Below are 21,466 nucleotides of genomic sequence, written 5' to 3'. Positions count from 1 at the left end.
CGGCGACCACCGTGTTCTGCCTCCGCTTGCGAGGTTGATTCCGACGCCGTCCGACCGCCCCTAGCTATGCTACGGGTACGGGCAGGTCCGCCTCAACCCCCTCTTGCCATCCCTCCCTCTCGTTTTGGCCAAGGAGGCCTCGTCGTCGGCGAGAGCTCCGGCGGAGCTGCGACTCCGTCTGTTTCCTTCTCCCCCTCCTCCTAACCTGACTAGCGGGGCCCGCTAGTCAGCCACTCTGTACGCGCGCGAAGCGGTACGAGTGGTGGCGCCCCTGGGCTTTACGCCTTCGACGTCACCCCCCCCCAGCCTGCTTATTTTTATTCAAATTCATTTGAATTTACAGAACACTTCAAACAGCCATAACTCCTCAACTATAAGTCCAAATGAATTGATTCTTTTTGCATCTTGTTCTTTGCAAATAAATCTAGTAGCTCACCAAAGATGAGATTTTTCTGAGCTGTTTAGAATTTCTGGTGATTTTCAGAAGTGTTCTTGATATTTTCTTTTTGTGTTTAAAATTATTTTCAGAGGGTGAGACTTGTCTTGAGGATCACCAGAAGGCTTGTGAACCTCATCTGCACTAAGGCAAGCCACAACAACATTTTCATGGTGTCATTTCAATATTTATGATTTTCTTACTTGAATGAAATGATTAATCCATGCATTTAAAAAAACTATTGTGTTATTTATATTCTGTTAAGTGTTTGCTAGTTAATATCCTTGATTTACAGAATGTGGAAACTAGCTTAGTTGGTGAAGCAAAGCTAGGATCTATTTGTGGTGATGATAGAAATAAATTTTGTTATGCATGTTATTAATTATTTAAAGTTATGTTCTTGCATAAATAAAATGATCAAAATTTGCTAGAAAATATTCTGTTAAGTACTTGTTTAGTCATTTTACTTGACTTACATAATGTTTGAACCTCACTTGGTTGGTAAAGAAATTAGGATTTGTGTGTGGTAAAATCTTTGTTATTCATATGAGCAATTAATCAGAGTTACATTCTTGCATGAGAAAATAATAAAACTTGCTGCAAAATATTTTGGTTAATATGTGAGTTATCTTGATCAGCAAAGTAATATGAGTTGTTGATGATTATGCTTAGTGTGAATTTGGATGACATCGGTCATTTTCGTTATTAAGTGATGCATGTGTAGTTTTGCATTTCATGGCATGCTATGACACCGGTCATTTTCATTTTAAGTTGAACCTGAATATAACTCAACTTGAATATACCGTTGACTGGGTCATGCTGCCGCTGAATTGAGTTTTTCCCAGTGCAACCACATTTGCCTTTGTGGGAAGGCCTTGATTCGGTCCATTGACATTGCCTCTGGTCGGTGCCTCCAACTAGGGAAGGTTACGTCGTGCTTACCCTGGCCCGGTAAGCAGGCATAACCTTGTGTGCCCGTTGTTGATATTATGGTACCGGGTCCCCGAGTGGGATCGTTTTGGCCACGACGGTGGTCGGTGTGTCTTTGGTAGACACGGGGCCACCCAGGACTAGCCCGTTGGGGATTGGGTCGGAGTGGCCGGGAGAGTGTCATGGCAATGGAAGGGTTTCGTCGGAATGTCGTTGGTCCACCCGAATGGGAATGCGAGGCCATGGGTTCCGTAGTGTGGGTATAGTGAGCTACCTCTGCAGAGTGTATAATCTATCGATAGCCGAGTCCACGGTCACGGACACCTCGTAGTAGGTCCCACCATGAGTCAACGTTTAATAAAATGTGCACACTAAGCTATGAACTTTGCATTTTTGAGGATGGCAGAAAGGCCATCGAGATATTCGGGACCAAATATTGGTCGTGGTTGTGATCGCCGTAAGGATCACGAGTTACTCTTGTTAAGACCACGTTGGTGACTTGTTTGTGATCCGAGAATGATCACGGTGGGTAAGTTGTCCCGAGGGACGTTCGAGCATGATCACAGCATGTTTGACATATAGTGTTGCATTATTAATAACTGGTTAAGTATCATGATATTGTTTGCCATTATGATTATGCCTATTGTGAGCTTGCAAGTGCATTCAATGTATTGACCTAGCGTGTCATGCCAGATTTCAGGAAAGTCTCGTTGGAGAGGAGCGCTGCTCAAGTCTAGATCGTGTCCACATTGGTGTCCCAGTGATATGGTGCTTCCGCTACGACGTTATTCCGCTGCCACGTAGTTGTTCTGATCGAGGCCCCTTTATGTTCACTAAATAATGTACATATTGTTCAGCCGCACCGGGTGTGCCGCTTGGCTCGACAGCTGTTGTAATATAAACTTTGTTCCGCTAGCATCAATAAAGCGGTTGTTTTCTGTACCAAGATGTTGTGTGTTGCCAGAAGACATGGTCTCTGGGCTGGCAATGCATGGTAAACCGGTCACTCTGAGCCGGGGTGCCACAGGCAAGTCCTTCATGCGCGATGGCCATGGTGGGATAGACAAGGTTGCTTCTTTATGGACCCTTCGTGGGTGGAGCCCTCCGTGGACTCGCGCAACCGTTACACTTCGTGGGTTGAAGTCTTCATCAACGTGGACATACGATAGCACCACCTATCGGAACCACGCCAAAAATCTCCGTGTCTTCATTGCGTTTGCACACTCCAATACCATCCTTTTACTTTCTTGCAACTAGCATGATTTACTCTTTCCTCTGCTCATACTCTCGCCATGCTTGCTTGAAATGTATTGTGAATGCTTAAACTTGTGCTAATACTCCACCTCAACTTGAAGAACTTAAAAACTGCCACTTTTGTTGGTTGAGGGTCTAATCACCCCCCTCTAGACCCCTCTTCTCGATCCTTTCAGAAGACGACTACTTTCCAGTCATTTCTTTTTGGTGGATTTGAGTCATGGGGAAACCGTACTATTAAGAGGGGGTCCACCATGGAAAGTTTAGGGTGGACAAACACGTACACATACACTTTTGCACCCTCTTTTCATCTTGACAAATTGGAGTGCCAGCAGTTTTCTAGGCAGCTTTTCAACATCCAAGCGGCAATACCACTTGGCGGTATTGCCGCTGTGTACTTCCGTGGCTAGTACCGCTTGGGCTTGTCCCTCTGTGCATGGGTTTGTTGCTCTATTTGCATTTAACGGTAATAGAGCGGCAGTACCGCTTGCGCGGTACTTCCCCTCCCTACTGAAGGAAATATGCCCTAGAGGCAATAATAAATTTGTTATTTATATTTCCTTATATCATGATAACTGTTAATTATTCATCCTAGAATTGTATTAACCGGAAACTTGATACATGTGTGGATACATAGACAAAACACAGTGTCCCTAGTAAGCCTCTACTAGACTAGCTCATTAATCAAAGATGGTTAAGTTTCCTAACCATAGACATGTGTTGTCATTTGATGAACGGGATCACATCATTAGAGAATGATGTGATGGACAAGACCCATCCGTTAAATTAGCATAATGATCGTTTAGTTTTATTGCTATTGCTTTGTTCATGACTTATACATATTCCTCTGACTATGAGATTATACAACTACCGAATTCCGGAGGAACACTTTATGTGTTATCAAACGTCACAACGTAACTGGGTGATTATAAAGATGCTCTACAGGTGTCTCCGAAGGTGTTTGTTGAGTTGGCATAGATCAAGATTAGAATTCGTCACTCCGTGTATCGGAGAGGTATCTCTGGGCCCTCTCAGTAACGCACATCACTATAAGCCTTGCAAGCAATGTGACTAATGAGTTAGTTACGGGATGATGCATTGAGTAAAGAGACTTGCCAGTAATGAGATTGAACTAGGTATGATGATACCGACGATCGAATCTCGAGCAAGTAACATACCGATGACAAAGGGAATGACATATGTTGTTATGCGGTTTGACCGATAAAGATCTTCGTAGAATATGTAGGAGCCAATATGAGCATCCAGGTTCCGCTATTGGTTATTGATTGGAGATGTCTCTCGGTCATGTCTACATAGTTCTCGAACCCGTAGGGTCCACACGCTTAACGTTCGATGACGATTTGTATTATGAGTAATGTGTTTTGGTGACCGAAGTTTGTTCGGAGTCCCGGATGAGATCACGGACATGACGAGGAGTCTCGAAATGGTCGTGAGGTAAAGATTCATATATTGGAAGGTGGTATTCGGACATCGGAATGGTTCCGAGTGATTCAGGTATTTTACCGGAGTACCGAGGGGTTACCGGACCCCCCGGGGAAGTAATTGGGCCTTATTGGGCCATAGGGGAGAAGAGGAGGCAGGCCAAGGGAGGAGGCGCCCCCCCATGGAGTCTGAATTGGACTAGGGGAGGGGGCGGCACCCACCTTGCCCTTTCCTACTCCCTCTCCCCTTCCCTCTTTCCCCTCTCCGGAAAAGGAAGGGAGTCCAACTAGGATTGGGAGTCCTAGTTGGACTCCCCCCTTTGGCGAGCCCCCTAGGCTGGCCGCCTCCTCCCCTTTATATACGAGGGCGGGGGCGCACCCCATAGACAAAACATTTGTTTCTTAGCCGTGTGCGGTGCCCCCCTCCACAGTTTACCACATCGGTCATATTGTCGTAGTGCTTAGACGAAGCTCTGCACGGATCACATCACCAACACCGTCACCACACCGTCATGCTAACGGAACTCTCCCTCGACCCTCTACTGGATCAAGAGCTCGAGGGACGTCATCGAGCTGAACGTGTGCAGAACTCGGAGGTGCCGTACTTTTGGTGCTTGGATCGGTTGGATCGTGAAAACGTTCGACTACATCAACCGCGTTAACCTAACGCTTCCGCTTTTGGTCTACGAGGGTACGTGGACACACTCTCCCCGTCTCGTTGCTATGCATCTCCTAGATAGATCTTGCGTGATCGTAGGAATTTTTTTTAAATTGCATGCTACGTTCCCCAACAGTGGCATCCGAGCCAGGTTTATGTGTAGATGATATGTGATACGTCTCCAACGTATCTATAATTTTTTATTGTTCCATGCTATTATATATTCTATTTTGGATGTTTAATGGGCTTATTTATACACTTTTATATTATTTTTGGGACTAACCTATTAACCGGAGGCCCAGCCCAAATTGCTGTTTTTTGCCTATTTCAGTGTTTCGCAGAAAAAGGATATCAAACGGATTCCAAACGGAATGAAACCTTCGGGAACGTGATTTTTGGAACAAACGTGATCCAGAGGACTTGGAGTGGACGTCAAGCAACATACGAGGAAGCCATGAGGTAGGGGGCGTGCCTACCCCCCCCCCCCCCCCCCAGGCGCGCCCTCCACCATCGTGGGCCCCTCGTGGCTCCACCGACCTACTTCTTCCTCCTATATATACCTATGTACCCCCAAACCATCAGAAGCGACCATGAAAACCTAATTCCACCGCTGCAACCTTCTGTACCCATGAGATCCCATCTTGGGGCCTTCTTCGGCGTCCTACCGGAGGGGGCATTGATCACGGAGGGCTTCTACATCAACACCATAGCCTCTCTGATGATGTGTGAGTAGTTTACCTCAGACCTTCGGGTCCATAGTTATTAGCTAGATGGCTTCTTCTCTCTCTTTGGATCTCAATACAAAGTTCTCCTCGATTCTCTTGGAGATCTATTTGATGTAATCTTCTTTTGCGGTGTGTTTGTCGAGATCCGATGAATTGTGGGTTTATGATCAAGATTATCTATGAACAATATTTGAATCTTCTCTGAATTCTTTTATGTATGATTGGTTATCTTTGCAAGTCTCTTCGAATTATCAGTTTAGTTTGGCCTACTAGATTGATCTTTCTTGCAATGGGAGAAGTGCTTAGCTTTGGGTTCAATCTTGCGGTGCTCGATCCCAGTGACAGTAGGGGAAACGACACGTATTGTATTGTTGCCATCGAGGATAAATAGATGGGGTTTATATCATATTGCATGAGTTTATCCCTCTACATCATGTCATCTTGCTTAAAGCGTTACTCCTTTCTTATGAACTTAATACTCTAGATGCATGCTGGATAGCGGTCGATGTGTGGAGTAATAGTAGTAGATGCAGAATCATTTCGGTCTACTTGTCGCGGACGTGATGCCTATATACATGATCATACCTAGATATTCTCATAACTATGCTCAATTCTATCAATTGCTTGACAGTAATTTGTTCACCCACCGTAATACTTATGCTATCTTGAGAGAAGCCACTAGTGAAACCTATGGCCCTCGGATCTATTTTCCATCGTATTAATCTCCCGTTATTTCCATTATTTTTACTTGCTTTCTTTACTTTTACTTCTTATCATAAAAATACCAAAAATATTATCTTATCATCTCTAGCAGATCTCACTCTCGTAAGTGATCGTGAAGGGATTGACAACCCCTTTATCGCATTGCGAGGTTCTTATTTGTTTGTGTAGGGGCGTGACCTCCTACTGGATTGATACCTTGGTTCTCAAAACCTGAGGGAAATACTTACGCTACTTTACTGCATCACCCTTTCCTCTTCAAGGGAAAACCAACCCAGTCTCAAGAGGTAGCAAGAAGGATTTCTGGCGCCGTTGCCGGGGAGGTGTGCGCCAAGACAAGTCAAGACATACCAAGTACCCATCACAAACTCTTATCCCTCTCATTACATTATTTGTCATTTGCCTCTCGTTTTCCTCTCCCCCACTTCACCCTTGCCGCTTTATTCGCCCTCTTTTTCCCATCGCGTCTTTTTTGCTTGCCTTTTTGTGTCCCGTGTGCCATTATGGCTAGTCCTTTATCTATTCCTTTGTCTCTCGAGAATGAAGTTCTCAATTTTAAACAAAGGGAGGGAGAAAATCTAAAAGATGCTTGGTATAGAATTTGCAACGCTCAAAATAAATCCGCTAGAAAGCAATCTACTTCCGTTCTTCTTCGCAATTTTTATGTAGGCGTCACGGCTTGGAATAGATATATTCTTGATACCATTACCGGAGGAAATTTCGTGGGAAGCCATACTTTTGATTCTTACAATGCTATGATAGATTTGTTTGGCCCACCACCTCTTTTGGTTAATGGAACTATTTTAAATTTGGAACATGTGATGCAACGGCTTGAAATTATTGAAAATAAAGTTGCCACCGTAGAATTGATTGAAAATTTGGATAGAAAGATCCACAATCAAATTACCCAATATGGATCTAAGGTAGGAGTCGCTCTTAAGAATTTTAAAGAAAAGGACCCTATGGCTAATGAGAAAATAGATCAAGATTCCACTAGAATTGATAAAACTGAGGATATTATTACCAACCTAGAATCTGCCTTTTCTTCTGTAAAAAACACTCCTTCTAATGCTAAGGTTGCTAAAGTGATGTATGTTCCTAAAAATAAGGGTGAAACTTCTAGTAAGGGAAATGCTGATCTTAAATCCATAAGTGTTCACCCCAACTTTCTCGCTATCCTTAAGGAACCTTTTGCCACGAATGATTGCTTCGATTTTGTGCCTAGGAGTTTGATAATTAATAAAAAGAAAGAAACTCCTAAGGGTTATAGATGCCTTATTGAAGAATTGCCTACCAAAGATGGCAATACCTAGATCTATCCTTGCTTTTATGCCTAGCTAGGGGCGTTAAACGATAGCGCTTGTTGGGAGGCAACCCAATTTTATTTTTAGTTTTTTTGCTTTTTGGTTCTGTTTAGGAATAAATCTTTACTCTAGCATCTGCTTAGATTTGTTTTTGTGTTTTAATTAGTGTTTGTGCCAAGTTAAACCTATAGGATCTTCTTGGATGATAGTTATTTGATCTTGCTGAAAATTCCAGAAACTTTCTGTTCACGAAAACAATTGTTAACAATCACCAGAACGTGATAAAATACTGATTCCAATTGCAGTAGATCAATAAACAAATTATCTAGGTCGCCCTATTTTCGTAGAATTTTTGGAGTTTCAGAAGTTTGCGTTAGTTACAGATTACTACAGACTGTTCTGTTTTTGACAGATTCTGTTTTTCGTGTGTTATTTTCTTATTTTGATGAATCTATGGCTAGTAAAATAGTTTATAAACCATAGAGAATTTGGAATACATTAGTTTTAACACCAATATAAATAAATAATGAATTCAATACAGTGCCTTGAAGTGGTATTTTGTTTTCTTTCGCTAACGGAGCTCACGAGATTTTCTGTTAAGTTTTGTGTTGTGAAGTTTTCAAGTTTTGGGTAAAAGATTTGATGGATTATGGAACAAGGACTGGCAAGAGCCTAAGCTTGGGGATGCCCAGGGCACCCCAAGGTAAATCCAAGGACACCAAAAAGCCAAAGCTTGGGGATGCCCCAGAAGGCATCCCCTCTTTCATCCTCACCCATCGGTAACTTTACTTGGAGCTATATTTTTATTCACCACATGATATGTGTTTTGCTTGGAGCGTCTTGTATGATTTGAGTCTTTGTTTGTTAGTTTGCCACAATCATCCTTGCTGTACACACCTTTTGAGAGAGAGACACATGATTCAGAATTTGTTAGAATACTCTATGTGCTTCACTTATATCTTTTGAGCTATATAGTTTTTGCTCTAGTGCTTCACTTATATCCTTTAGAGCACGGTGGTGGTTGTATTTTATAGAAATTATTGATCTCTCATGCTTCACTTATATTACTTTGAGAGTCTTAAACAGCATGGTAATTTGCTTTAATTGTGGAATTAATCTTCCATTTTGAGTTCATTAAATATCATGAGAAGTTACATACTTGATAAGTGTTTTGAGATATAAAGGTGGTAATATTAGAGTGTGCTAGTTGAGTAATTGTGAAATTGAGAAATACTTGTGTTAAAGTTGGCAAGTCCCGTAGCATGCACGTATGGTAAAAGTTGTGTAACAATTTTGACACATAGGTGTTCTTTTATTGCTTTCCTTATGAGTGGCGGTCGGGGACGAGCGATGGTCTTTTCCTACCAATCTATCCCTCTAGGGGCATGCGTAGTAGTAATTTGCTTCGAGGGCTAATAAAATTTTGCAATAAGTATATGAGTTCTTTATGACTAATGTGAGTCCATGTATTATACGCACTCTCAACCTTCCACAATTTTCTAGCCTCTACGGTACCGCGCATTGCCCTTTCTCACCTTGAGAATTGGTGCAAACTTCGCCGGTGCATCCAAACCTCGTGATATGATACGCTCTATCACACATAAGCCTCCTTATATCATCCTCAAAATAGACACCATACCTACCTATCATGGCATTTCCATAGCCATTCCGAGATATATTGCCATGCAACTTTCCACCGTTTCGTTTATTATGACACGCTTCACCATTGTCATATTACTTTGCATGATGATGTAGTTGACATCGTATTTTCTGGCAAGGCCACCATTCATAATTTTTTCATACATGTCACTCTTGATTCATCGCATATCCCGGTACACCGCCGGAGGCATTCACATAGAGTCATATTTTGTTCTAAGTATTGAGTTGTAATTGTTGAGTTGTAAATAATAAAAGTGTGATGATCATCATTATTAGAGCATTGTCCCATGTGAGGGAAGGATGATGGAGACTATGATTCCCCCACAAGTCGGGATGAGATTCCGGACTAAAAAAAGGGGAGAAGAGGCCAAGAAAAAAAGGCCCAAAGAAAAAAAAGAAAAAAAATGAGAGAAAAAGAGAGAAGGGACAATGTTACTATCATTTTTCCACACTTGTGCTTCAAAGTAGCACCATGAACTTCATGATAGAGAGTCTCCTATGTTGTCACTTTCATATACTAGTGGGAATTTTTCATTATAGAACTTGGCTTGTATATTCCAATGATGGGCTTCCTCAAAATGCCCTAGGTCTTCGTGAGCAAGGAAGTTGGATGCACACCCACTTAGTTTCTTCTGTTGAGCTTTCATATATTTATAGCTCTAGTGCATCCGTTGCATGGCAATCCCTACTCCTCTCATTGACATCAATCGATGGGCATCTCCATAGCCTATTGATTAGCCACGTCAATGTGAGACTTTCTACCTTTTTTGTCTTCTCTCATAACCCCCATCATTATACTTTACTCCACCCATAGTGCTATATCCGTGGTTTGCACTCATGTATTGCGTAAGAGTTGAAAAGGCTGAAGCGCGTTAAAAGTATGAACCAATTGCTCGGCTTGTCATCAGGGTTATGCATGATGAGAACGTTTGTGTGACAATATTGAAACATGGCCTAACTATATGATTTTGTAGGGATAAGTTTTCTTTGGCTATGTTATTTTGATAAGACATAATTGCTTGGTTAGCATGTTTGAAGTATTATTGTTTTTATGTCAACATTAAACTTTTATCTTGAATATTTTGGATCTAAATATTCATGCCACAATAAAAAGATTTACATTGAGAATTATGCTAAAAAGCATTCCACATCAAAAATTCTGTTTTTATCATTTACCTACTCGAGGACGAGCAGGAATTAAGCTTGGGGATGCTTGATACGTCTCCAACGTATCTATAATTTTTGATTGTTTCATGCTATTATATATTCTGTTTGGATGTTTAATGGGCTTATTTATACACTTTTATATTATTTTTGGGACTAACCTATTAATCGGAGGCCCAGCCCAAATTGCTGCTTTTTCCTATTTCAGTGTTTCGCAGAAAAAGGATATCAAACGGAGTCCAAACGGAATGAAACCTTCGGGAACGTGATTTTTGGAACAAACGTGATCCAGAGGACTTGCAGTGGATGTCAAGCAACAGACGAGGAAGCCACAAGGTAGGGGGGCACGCCTACCCCCCCAGGCGCGCCCTCCACCCTCGTGGGCCCCTCGTGGCTCCACCGACCTACTTCTTCGTCCTATATATACCTACGTACCCCCAAACCATCAGAAGCGACCACGAAAACGTAATTCCACCGCCGCAACCTTCTGTACCCGTGAGATCCCATCTTGGGGCCTTTTCCGGCGTCTTGCCGGAGGGGGCATTAATCACGGAGGGCTTCTACATCAACACCATAGCCTCTCCGATGATGTGTAAGTAGTTTACCTCAGACCTTCGGGTCCATAGTTATTAGCTAGATGGCTTCTTCTCTCTCTTTGGATCTCAATACAAAGTTCTCCTCGATTCTCTTGGAGATCTATTCGATGTAATCTTCTTTTGTGGTGTGTTTGTCGAGATCCGATGAATTGTTGGTTTATGATCAAGATTATCTATGAAGAATATTTGAATCTTCTCTGAATTCTTTTATGTATGATTGGTTATCTTTGCAAGTCTCTTCGAATTATCAGTTTGGTTTGGCCTACTAGATTGATCTTTCTTGCAATGGGAGAAGTGCTTAGCTTTGGGTTCAATCTTGCGGTGCTCGATCCCAGTGACAGTAGGGGAAACGACACGTATTGTATTGTTGCCATCGAGGATAAAAAGATGGGGTTTATATCATATTGCATGAGTTTATCCCTCTACATCATGTCATCTTGCTTAAAGCGTTACTCCGTTCTTATGAACTTAATACTCTAGATGCATGCTGGATAGTGGTCGATGTGTGGAGTAATAGTAGTAGATGCAGAATCGTTTCGGTCTACTTGTCGCGGACGTGATGCCTGTATACATGATCATACCTAGATATTCTCATAACTATGCTCAATTCTATCAATTGCTCGACAGTAATTTGTTCACCCACCGTAATAGTTATTCTATCTTGAGAGAAGCCACTAGTGAAACCTATGGCCCCCGGGTCTATTTTCCATCGTATTAATCTCCCATTATTTCCATTACTATTTACTTGCTTTCTTTACTTTTACTTCTTATCATAAAAATACCAAAAATATTATCTTATCATCTCTATCAGATCTCACTCTCGTAAGTGACCGTGCAGGGATTGACAACCCCTTTATCGCGTTGGTTGCAATGTTCTTATTTGTATGTGTAGGGGCGTGACCTCCTACTTGATTGATACCTTGGTTCTCAAAAACTGAGGGAAATACTTACGCTACTTTACTGCATCACCCTTTCCTCTTCAAGGGAAAACCAACGCAGTGCTCAAGAGGTAGCAATATGCACGAGTAGAACACAAAGAGTTGTGGGCGATAATAGTCATACTGCTTACCACCAACGTCTTACTTTGATTGGGTGGTATTGTTGGATGAAGCGGCCCGGACCGACATTACAAGACCGCATTCATGAGACTAGTTCTACCGACGTGCTTTGCACACAGGTGGCTGGAGGTGTCTGTTTCTCCAACTTTATTTGAATCAAGTTTGACTACGGCCGGTGCTTGTTGAAGGTTAAAACAGCACACTTGACAAAAACTCGTTGTGGTTTTGATGCGTAGGTAAGAACGGTTCTTGCTAGAAGCCCGTAGCAGCCACGTAAAACTTGCAACAACAAAGTAGAGGACGTCTAACCTGTTTTTGCAGGGCATGTTGTGATGTGATATGGTCAAGACGTGATGAGATATAAATTTTTGTATGAGGTGATCATGTTTTGTAAAAGTTATCGGCAACTGGCAGGAGCCTTATTATTGTCGCTTTATTGTATGAAATGCAATCACCATGTAATTGCTTTACTTTATCACTAAGCGATAGCGATAGTCGTAGAAGCAATAGTTGGCGAGACGACAACGATGCTTCGATGGAGATTAAGGTGTAAAGCCGATGACGATGGAGATCATGACGGTGCTTTGGAGATGGAGATCAAAGGCACAAGATGATGGCCATATCATGTCACATATTTTGATTGCATGTGATGTTTATCCTTTATGCATCTTATTTTGCTTAGTACGGCGGTAGCATTATAAGAAGATCCCTCACTAAATTTCAAGGTATAAGTGTTCTCCCTGAGTATGCACCGTTGCTACAGTTCGTCATGCCGAGACACCACGTGATGATCGGGTGTGATAAGCTCTACGTTCACATACAACGGGTGCAAGCTAGTTTTGCACATGCAAAATACTCGGGTTAAAACTTGACGAGCCTAGCATATGCAGATATGGCCTCAGAACACTGAGACCGAAAGGTCGAACGTCAATCATGTAGTAGATATGATCAACATAGAGATGTTCACCATTGAAAACTACTCCATCTCATGTGATGATCAGACATGGTTTAGTTGATATGGATCACGTGATCATTTAGATGACTCGAGGGATGTCTATCTAAGTGGGAGTTCTTAAGTAATATGATTAATTGAACTTAAATTTATCATGAACTTAGTCCTGATAGTATTTGCATATGCTAAAATATAATATGCAAGGGATGACAAAAACGTTTCCCGGGCTCTTCACGATGCTAAAATCGGCGAAGGTAGAAATCAATAAAAAACATCAAGTGTTGATGGTTAATAAGACCACTAGTTTCAAGAAAAGGGGCAAAGGAAAAGAAAGGGAACTTCAAGAAAGAATGGCAAGCAAGTTGCCACTCCCGTGAAGAAACCCAAAGCTAGACCTAAGCCTAAAACTAAGTGCTTCAACTGCAAAGGAAATGGTAACTAGAAGTGGAACCGCCCTAGATACTTGGCGGATAAGAAGGATGGCACAATGAACAAAGGTATATCTGATATACATCTTATTGATGTGTACTTTACTAGTGTTTATAGCAACCCCTCGGTATTTGATACTGGTTCAGTTGCTGAGAGTAGTAACTTGAAACAGGAGTTGCAAAATAAACAGAAACTAGTTAAGGGCAAGGTGACAATGTGTGTTGGAAGTGATTCCAAGGTTGATAAGATCACCATCGCACACTCCCTTTACCTTCGGGATTAGTGTTGAACCTAAAATAAATGTTATTTGGTGTTTGCGTTGAGCATGAATATGATTGGATCATGTTTATTGCAATACGGTTATTCATTTAAGTCAAAGAATAATTGTTGGCCTATTTACATGAATAAAACCTTCTATGGTCATGCACTCAATATAAATGGTTTATTGAATCTCGATCATGGTGATACACATATTTATAATATTGATGCCAATAGATGCAAAGTTGATAATGATAGTCCAACATATTTGTGGCACTGACGTTTAGGTCATATTGGTATAAAGCGCATGAAGAAACTCCATGCAGATGGGCTTTTGGAATCACTTGATTATGAATCATTTGATACTTGCGAACCATGCCTCATGGGCAAGCTGACTAAAACTCTGTTCTCTGGAACAATGGAGTGGGCCAATGACTTATTGGAAATAATACACACCGATGTATGCGGTCCAATGAGTGTTGAGGCTCGCGGAGGGTATCGTTATTTTCTGACCTACACAGATAATTTGAGCAGATATGGGTATATCTACTTAATGGAACACAAGTCTGAAACATTTGAAAAGCTCAAAGAATTTCAGAGTGAAGTGGAAAATCATCGTAACAAGAAAATAAACTTTCTACGATCTGATCATGGAGGCAAATATTTGAGTTACGAGTTTGGTCTTCGTTTAAAACAATGTGGAATAGTTTCGCAACTCACGCCACCTGGAACACCACAGCATAATGGTGTGTCTGAACGTCGTAACCGTACTTTATCAGATGTGGTGAGATCTATGATGTCTCTTACCGATTTACCACTATCGTTTTGGGGTTATGCATTAGAGACAACTGCATTCACGTTAAATAGGGCACCATCTAAAGCCGTTGAGACGACACCATATGAAGTGTGGTTTTGCAAGAAACCTAAGCTATCGTTTCTTAAAGTTTGGGGCTGCGATGCTTATGTGAAAAAGCTTCAACCTGATAAGCTCGAACCAAATCGGAGAAGTGCGTCTTCATAGGATACCCAAAAGAAATTGTTGGGTACACCTTCTATCACAGATCCGAAGGCAAGACATTTGTTGCTAAGAATGGATCCTTTCTAGAAAAGGAGTTTCTCTCGAAAGAAGTGAGTGGGAGGAAAGTAGAATTGATGAGGTAGTTGTACCTTCTCCTGAATTGGAAAGTAGTTCATCACAGAAATCAGTTTCAGTGATGCCTACACCAATTAGTGAGGAAGTTAATGATGATCATCATGAAACTTTAGATCAAGTTACTACCAAACCTCGTAGGTCAACCAGAGGTCGTTCTGCACCAGAGTGGTACGGTAATCCTGTTCTGGAAGTCATGTTACTAGACCATGACGAACCTGCGAACTATGAGGAAGCGACGATGAGCCCAGATTCCGCAAAATGGCTTGAGGCCATGAAATCTAAGATAGGATCCATGTATGAGAACAATGTATGGACTTTGGTGGACTTGCCCTATGATCGGCAAGCCATTGAGAATAAATGGATCTTCAAGAGGAAGACGGACGCTGATGGTAGTGTTACCACTACTGCAGGTTGCTCCTAACGCGACACTACAATCAGAGACCCTTCGACGAAACTGTGTGCGATGCCATAATCGCAAACGGTGGTGTAAAATAACCGTCAAAAAGGTGCAAAACGTTTGCGATGGAGGATGCATCAAACACGGTTCAGATTTTAGTTGCGTGTGCAATGTAGGGCATACGGTTCAGCTCAATTAACTGTTTGCGACCAGGAGGAACAAAAGAAACAGGCAGCCAGATGAAGGTGTGTGCGATATACAGCATACGGTTCACTCGGATGAACTGTTTGTGATTAGGCAACACAAAAGAAACGGGCAGCCAGATGAAGGTGTGTGCGATATACGGCATGCGGTTCACTCAGATGAACTGTTTGCGTTGAGACAAGAGAACAGAAATGGTTCAATATAACAAGATGTATGTGATACACGGCAAACAGGTCTGTAATAAAAAATGTGTGCGAAGACCGATAATAACATAGACGATTGCTTCTAATAAGACGTATGTGATATGCTTTCTCTACACAATATCTATTGGCCATTGGGGGACGGGCGGTCATCCGGATACGCCATAAGGATGCAAAGAGGCATCCTATCTGCAAGGACTAGCTAAGTTTCCATTAATTGATGGCGTTTTATGAACACGCCACCGTTTCCCGCCATTTCCTCACCTGTTTCCCGCCACCCAGCGATATTGCGCATAGGTGGCGCGCAACGCACGGAGGCGACAAGCGCAGCCTGTAGAACATCCACCTTTTCCAAGCATGCCAACCCACCAAAGCGCCGCCTCTGCCATCAACCTCGTCCACGAGGAAAACGAGCAGGCGCCACGGCCCGTCGAGGCCGAGGCGCTCCCCGGCAACGCGACGGACGACGCCGTGATGTGCGTCATCGCTAGGGTTGAGCAGACCTTTGGCGCATGCCGCTTGAGCGCCGCGGATCAAGATAGGCATGTCAGCGCCGATAGGCTGCAGCTCGCCGCACAACATGATCGATGGCGCACCGCAGAGCACGGTAGGCGCGTCCGCGCCGATAGGCTGCGGCTCGCCGCACGGCAAGACCGTTGGAGCGCCGCAGAGCGAGAGGCGCGGCACGCCGCACAATAAGAGCAGATCCATCGTCGCTTGCCTGCTGTCGACACGGCGTCGCAGCTGGGTACACGTCCCGTCAGTACCCCCATTCCTCGCCAAGAGTGGGCAGAGGCCCTCAGCGCCGTACTTGCACCAGAGGCCGGCCGCGCCATACTTGCACCGGACGCCCGCCGCGCCGTTCGAATGGGTGGCGCCGTTTGCCTTGTTCGCGGCCCGCTGGATGCCAACGCGCTGGTCCATAGGCTCAACCGCTTCCTTGGCCCAGGTGTCCACCTGGGCGCAGTAGAGGAACATGGCCATCACATCCTCGAGCTGGTGATCTCCGATGAAATAGCCAACTTGGAGCTCGAGATCGTGCTCCAGATGTGCCGTGAGCGTGTCGACCGCTTGGACGAACACCTGCATGAGTTCAGGCAGAGCCAAGAGCTACCATAGGTAAGGGTTGCTGGTCATGGTCTCATGGACGTGTTTTATTTTGAAAAGTCATTTTGACGTGGATAGCTATGTATTCACAACAATCATAGTATTGCTTTGTTTATTGCTCTGTTTCAATGTGTGTACTCTGTTTTCCATTCTTTATATGTTCTGTTTCAATGTGTGTATATACGCTTTCCATTCTGTATATGTGGATGATAACAGCTAGATTCAAATTAGTATACAAAAACAGATAGAAAATGGAATTCATAATATATATATATTAATTGTTCATTAGTTCATCACAGAATATATATATATGTAATATCATCACATATACGTGATGATACTTAACTACTAGGTACAATGCATAAAATTGAAAACGAACAATACTAAAACTAATAATCCCTCCTCGGGCCAGTATTCCGGCAGCCCCTTGCCAGCAGCTCCCTGGTGCGCGGCGTCTTCCCAGTGTGGAGGCAGTACTCCGCCTCGCAGCGCTTGACGTACCGATCTGCCTCTTGCTGGCGGACGCACGCGACCGATCTTGCCATTTCGTTGGGCGCCCACTGGAGCTCCTCATCGGTGGCACGCTGAAGCTTATCGGCCCACCTCCATGCAGTGACGAGGCGCCCAACGCCTATGACCTTCCACGCAAAGTACCCGTCTTCATACACCTCCTCGGCACGACGACGCGCCCGCCCCCAAAGCTCCCCCGCCTCCTTTTTCCAGGCGGCATCACGGGCTTCACAAGCCGCCTGGTACCTGGCTTCCTCCTCCGCCATCTCCTTCTTGAATGCCACTTGTCTGGCTTTCTCAGCCGGCGGCAGCGACTTCCACAGACCAAGATTGTACTGGCCCCAAAACCAATCCAAAGTTGGGGGTCCGGCACAACCTCGTCAGGTGGCGCGTAGGTGTCCTCGTCGCTGCTAATCGAGTGAGCGTCCTCGGGGGGCGGCGACTCCTCGTCGGCGCGTGGGCAGACCGGCGGCGCCATGGCAGAGATTTGAGAGAGAGAGAGGACGAGCGAGGGGAGGATGTAGATGAGAATGCAGGCGGGACGACGTGAGCAAGGTAGTATTTATTGGCGGCCGGAATCTAGATCGACGGGGACAGTACACACGCCGGTCGCCGGAATTTATGAGTACTGTAGTTTGAATTACACGCGATTCCCGCAGCAAAATCCGTGTGTGAACATAATAGCTAACGGTTTTCAATACAGAACCGTGTTTGATTAATGATCCCCTCCACTCACCTACCAAACCTCGAGCCGTGAGATATAGTGCCAATCGTGTGGGGGCCGGTTGTCTTGCCAGATCTTTACATTTTCTTTTTTGAACACCAGATATTTACACCATCTGATGATTTTTTAACTCGCACACAAGTACACAAAAATATGATTTCTCAAACCGTTATGGTTAGGCGTTGCATGTAGATGTAGTTCAAATTTGAATTACGGTCATTAAATGGTTAGAAAATCACTTAAATGTCTTTAAAAGGTCAAATGACCCCTGAAATTTTCCAAATTTTCACATGATAGTTGTATTAGTGCACGTTAAACGTAGAAAAAAATTGAAGGCCGTAAGAGGAAGCTATCTCCCGTTCGTCATCAAACATGCATTGTTCCCTCTTGGAACCACGAACCTTCTAGTGAGTTGCTCCGGTTTGCGAGGGGTGTGTGTCCAAACTTTCATCAAACAGGCCAATTTTTTACCACATCATCTTGGTGGCATGACATTAAATCAAGCAAGGTTTCATGTTTTTCTGATCATTTTTTTCTTTTTTGGAATTAAAATGCCATGGCACTCCATGCATGAGCCCATGCCTTGAGAGTTGAGATCAATATGTTTGAAAATTCCTTCTAGTTTACTGCACATGAAATTAACTCGCACACAAGTACACAAAAATATGATTTTTAAACCGTTATGGTTAGGCATTGCATGTAGATGTAGTTCAAATTTGAATTACGGTCATTAAATGGTTAGAAAATCACTTAAATGTCTTTAAAAGGTCAAATGACCCCTGAAATTTTCCAAATTTTCACATGACTGTTGTATTAGTGCACGTTAAACGTAGAAAAAAATTTGAAGGCCGTAAGAGGAAGCTATCTCCCGTTCGTCATCAAACATGAATTGTTCCCTCTCGAAACCACGAACCTTCTAGTGAGTTGCTCCGGTTTGTGAGGGGTGTGTGTCCAAACTTTCGTCAAACAGGCCAATTTTTTTACCACATCATCTTGGTGGCATGACATTAAATCAAGCAAGGTTTCATGTTTTCTGATCATTTTTTTGAATTAAAATGCCATGTCACTCCATGCATACGTATGCGTGTGTCCATGTCATGAGACCAATATGTTTGAAAATTTCTTCTAATTTATTGCACATGGAATTAACTCGCACACAAGTACACATATATGATTTTTCAAACCATTTTGGTTAGGCGATGCATGTAGATGTAGTTCAAATTTGAATTACGGTCATTAAATGGTTAGAAAATCACTTAAATGTCTTTAAAAGGTCAAATGACCCCTGAAATTTTCCAAATTTTCACATGATAGTTGTATTAGTGCACGTTAAACGTAGAAAAAAATTGAAGGCCGTAAGAGGAAGCTATCTCCCGTTCGTCATCAAACATGCATTGTTCCCTCTTGGAACCACGAACCTTCTAGTGAGTTGCTCCGGTTTGCGAGGGGTGTGTGTCCAAACTTTCATCAAACAGGCCAATTTTTTACCACATCATCTTGGTGGCATGACATTAAATCAAGCAAGGTTTCATGTTTTTCTGATCATTTTTTTCTTTTTTGGAATTAAAATGCCATGGCACTCCATGCATGAGCCCATGCCTTGAGAGTTGAGACCAATATGTTTGAAAATTCCTTCTAGTTTACTGCACATGAAATTAACTCGCACACAAGTACACAAAAATATGATTTTTAAACCGTTATGGTTAGGCATTGCATGTAGATGTAGTTCAAATTTGAATTACGGTCATTAAATGGTTAGAAAATCACTTAAATGTCTTTAAAAGGTCAAATGACCCCTGAAATTTTCCAAATTTTCACATGACTGTTGTATTAGTGCACGTTAAACGTAGAAAAAAATTTGAAGGCCGTAAGAGGAAGCTATCTCCCGTTCGTCATCAAACATGAATTGTTCCCTCTCGAAACCACGAACCTTCTAGTGAGTTGCTCCGGTTTGTGAGGGGTGTGTGTCCAAACTTTCGTCAAACAGGCCAATTTTTTTACCACATCATCTTGGTGGCATGACATTAAATCAAGCAAGGTTTCATGTTTTTCTGATCATTTTTTTGAATTAAAATGCCATGTCACTCCATGCATACGTATGCGTGTGTCCATGTCATGAGACCAATATGTTTGAAAATTTCTTCTAATTTATTGCACATGGAATTAACTCGCACACAAGTACACATATATGATTTTTCAAACCATTTTGGTTAGGCGATGCATGTAGATGTAGTTCAAATTTGAATTACGGTCATTAAATGGTTAGAAAATCACTTAAATGTCTTTAAAAGGTCAAACGACCCCTAGAATTTTCCAAAATTTCACATTACAGTTGTAGTAGTGCACGTTAGACGTAGAAAAAAATTAAAGGCCGTAAGAGGAAGTTATCTCCCATTTGTCATCAAACATGCATTGTTCCCTTTCGGAACCACGAGCCTTCTAGTGAGTTGCTCCGGTTTGTGGGGGGTGTGTGTCCAAACTTTCGTCAAACATGCCAATTTATTTACCACATCATCTTGGTGGCATGACATTACATCAACCAAGGTTTCATGTGTTTCTGATTTTTTTTGGAATTAAAATGCCATGTCACTCCATGCATACGTATGCATGTGTCCATGTCGTGAGACAAATATGTTTGAAAATTCCTTCTAGTTTACTGCACATGGAATTAACTCGCACACAAGTACACAAATATGTTTCTTCAAACCATTTTGGTTAGGCGTTGCATGTAGATGTAGTTCAAATTTGAATTACGGCCATTAAATGGCTAGAAAATCACTTAAATGTCTTTAAAAGGTCAAATGACCCCTAGAATTTTCAAAAATTTCACATTACAGTTGTCGTAGTGCACGTTACACGTAGGAAAAAATTGAAGGCCATAAGAGGAAGCTATCTCTCGTTCGTCATCAAACATGCATTGTTCCCTCTCGGAACTACGAGGCTTCTAGTGAGTTGCTCCGGTTTGTGAGGGATGTGTGTCCAAACTTTCGTCAAACATGCCAATTTTTTACCACATCATCTTGGTGGCATGACATTACATCAACCAAGGTTTCATGTGTTTTTGATTTTTTTATTTTTTGGAATTAAAATGCCATGTCACTCCATGCTTAATTGTGTCATAGCCGTTAGACCAATATGTTTGAAAAATTCCTTCCAATTTACTGCACGTGGAATTAAATCGCACACAAGTACACGAAATATGAGTTTTCAAACCGTTATGGTTAGCTGTTGCATGTACGTACATGTAGTTCAAATTTCAATTACGGTCCTTAAATGGCTAGAAAATCACTTAAATGTCTTAAAAGGTCAAATGACCCCTGATATTTTCCAATATTGGACATGACAGTTGTATTAGTACTACAAAATTTCTCATTCATTTAAAACACCATCCGTTGCCACTTTACTCAAAATTCGTCATTCGCAGCTAATAAAAAATATCTACAACATCACACACAGTTGTTTTCTAGGAACCGTTTGAGATGAAAATATCTGGGTCTATTTAAGTCTCCCTCCTTAAGCTTCGTCGGCTCGTCTTCTCCAGTGTCGGCAACCCCCGAATCCACGAATCCCGATCCCCATTCCCGTA

Source organism: Aegilops tauschii, chromosome 4, assembly GCF_002575655.3.
Source record: "Aegilops tauschii subsp. strangulata cultivar AL8/78 chromosome 4, Aet v6.0, whole genome shotgun sequence".
Taxonomy (NCBI): Eukaryota; Viridiplantae; Streptophyta; class Magnoliopsida; order Poales; family Poaceae; genus Aegilops; species Aegilops tauschii.
Note: the sequence above shows the minus strand (reverse complement) of the source record.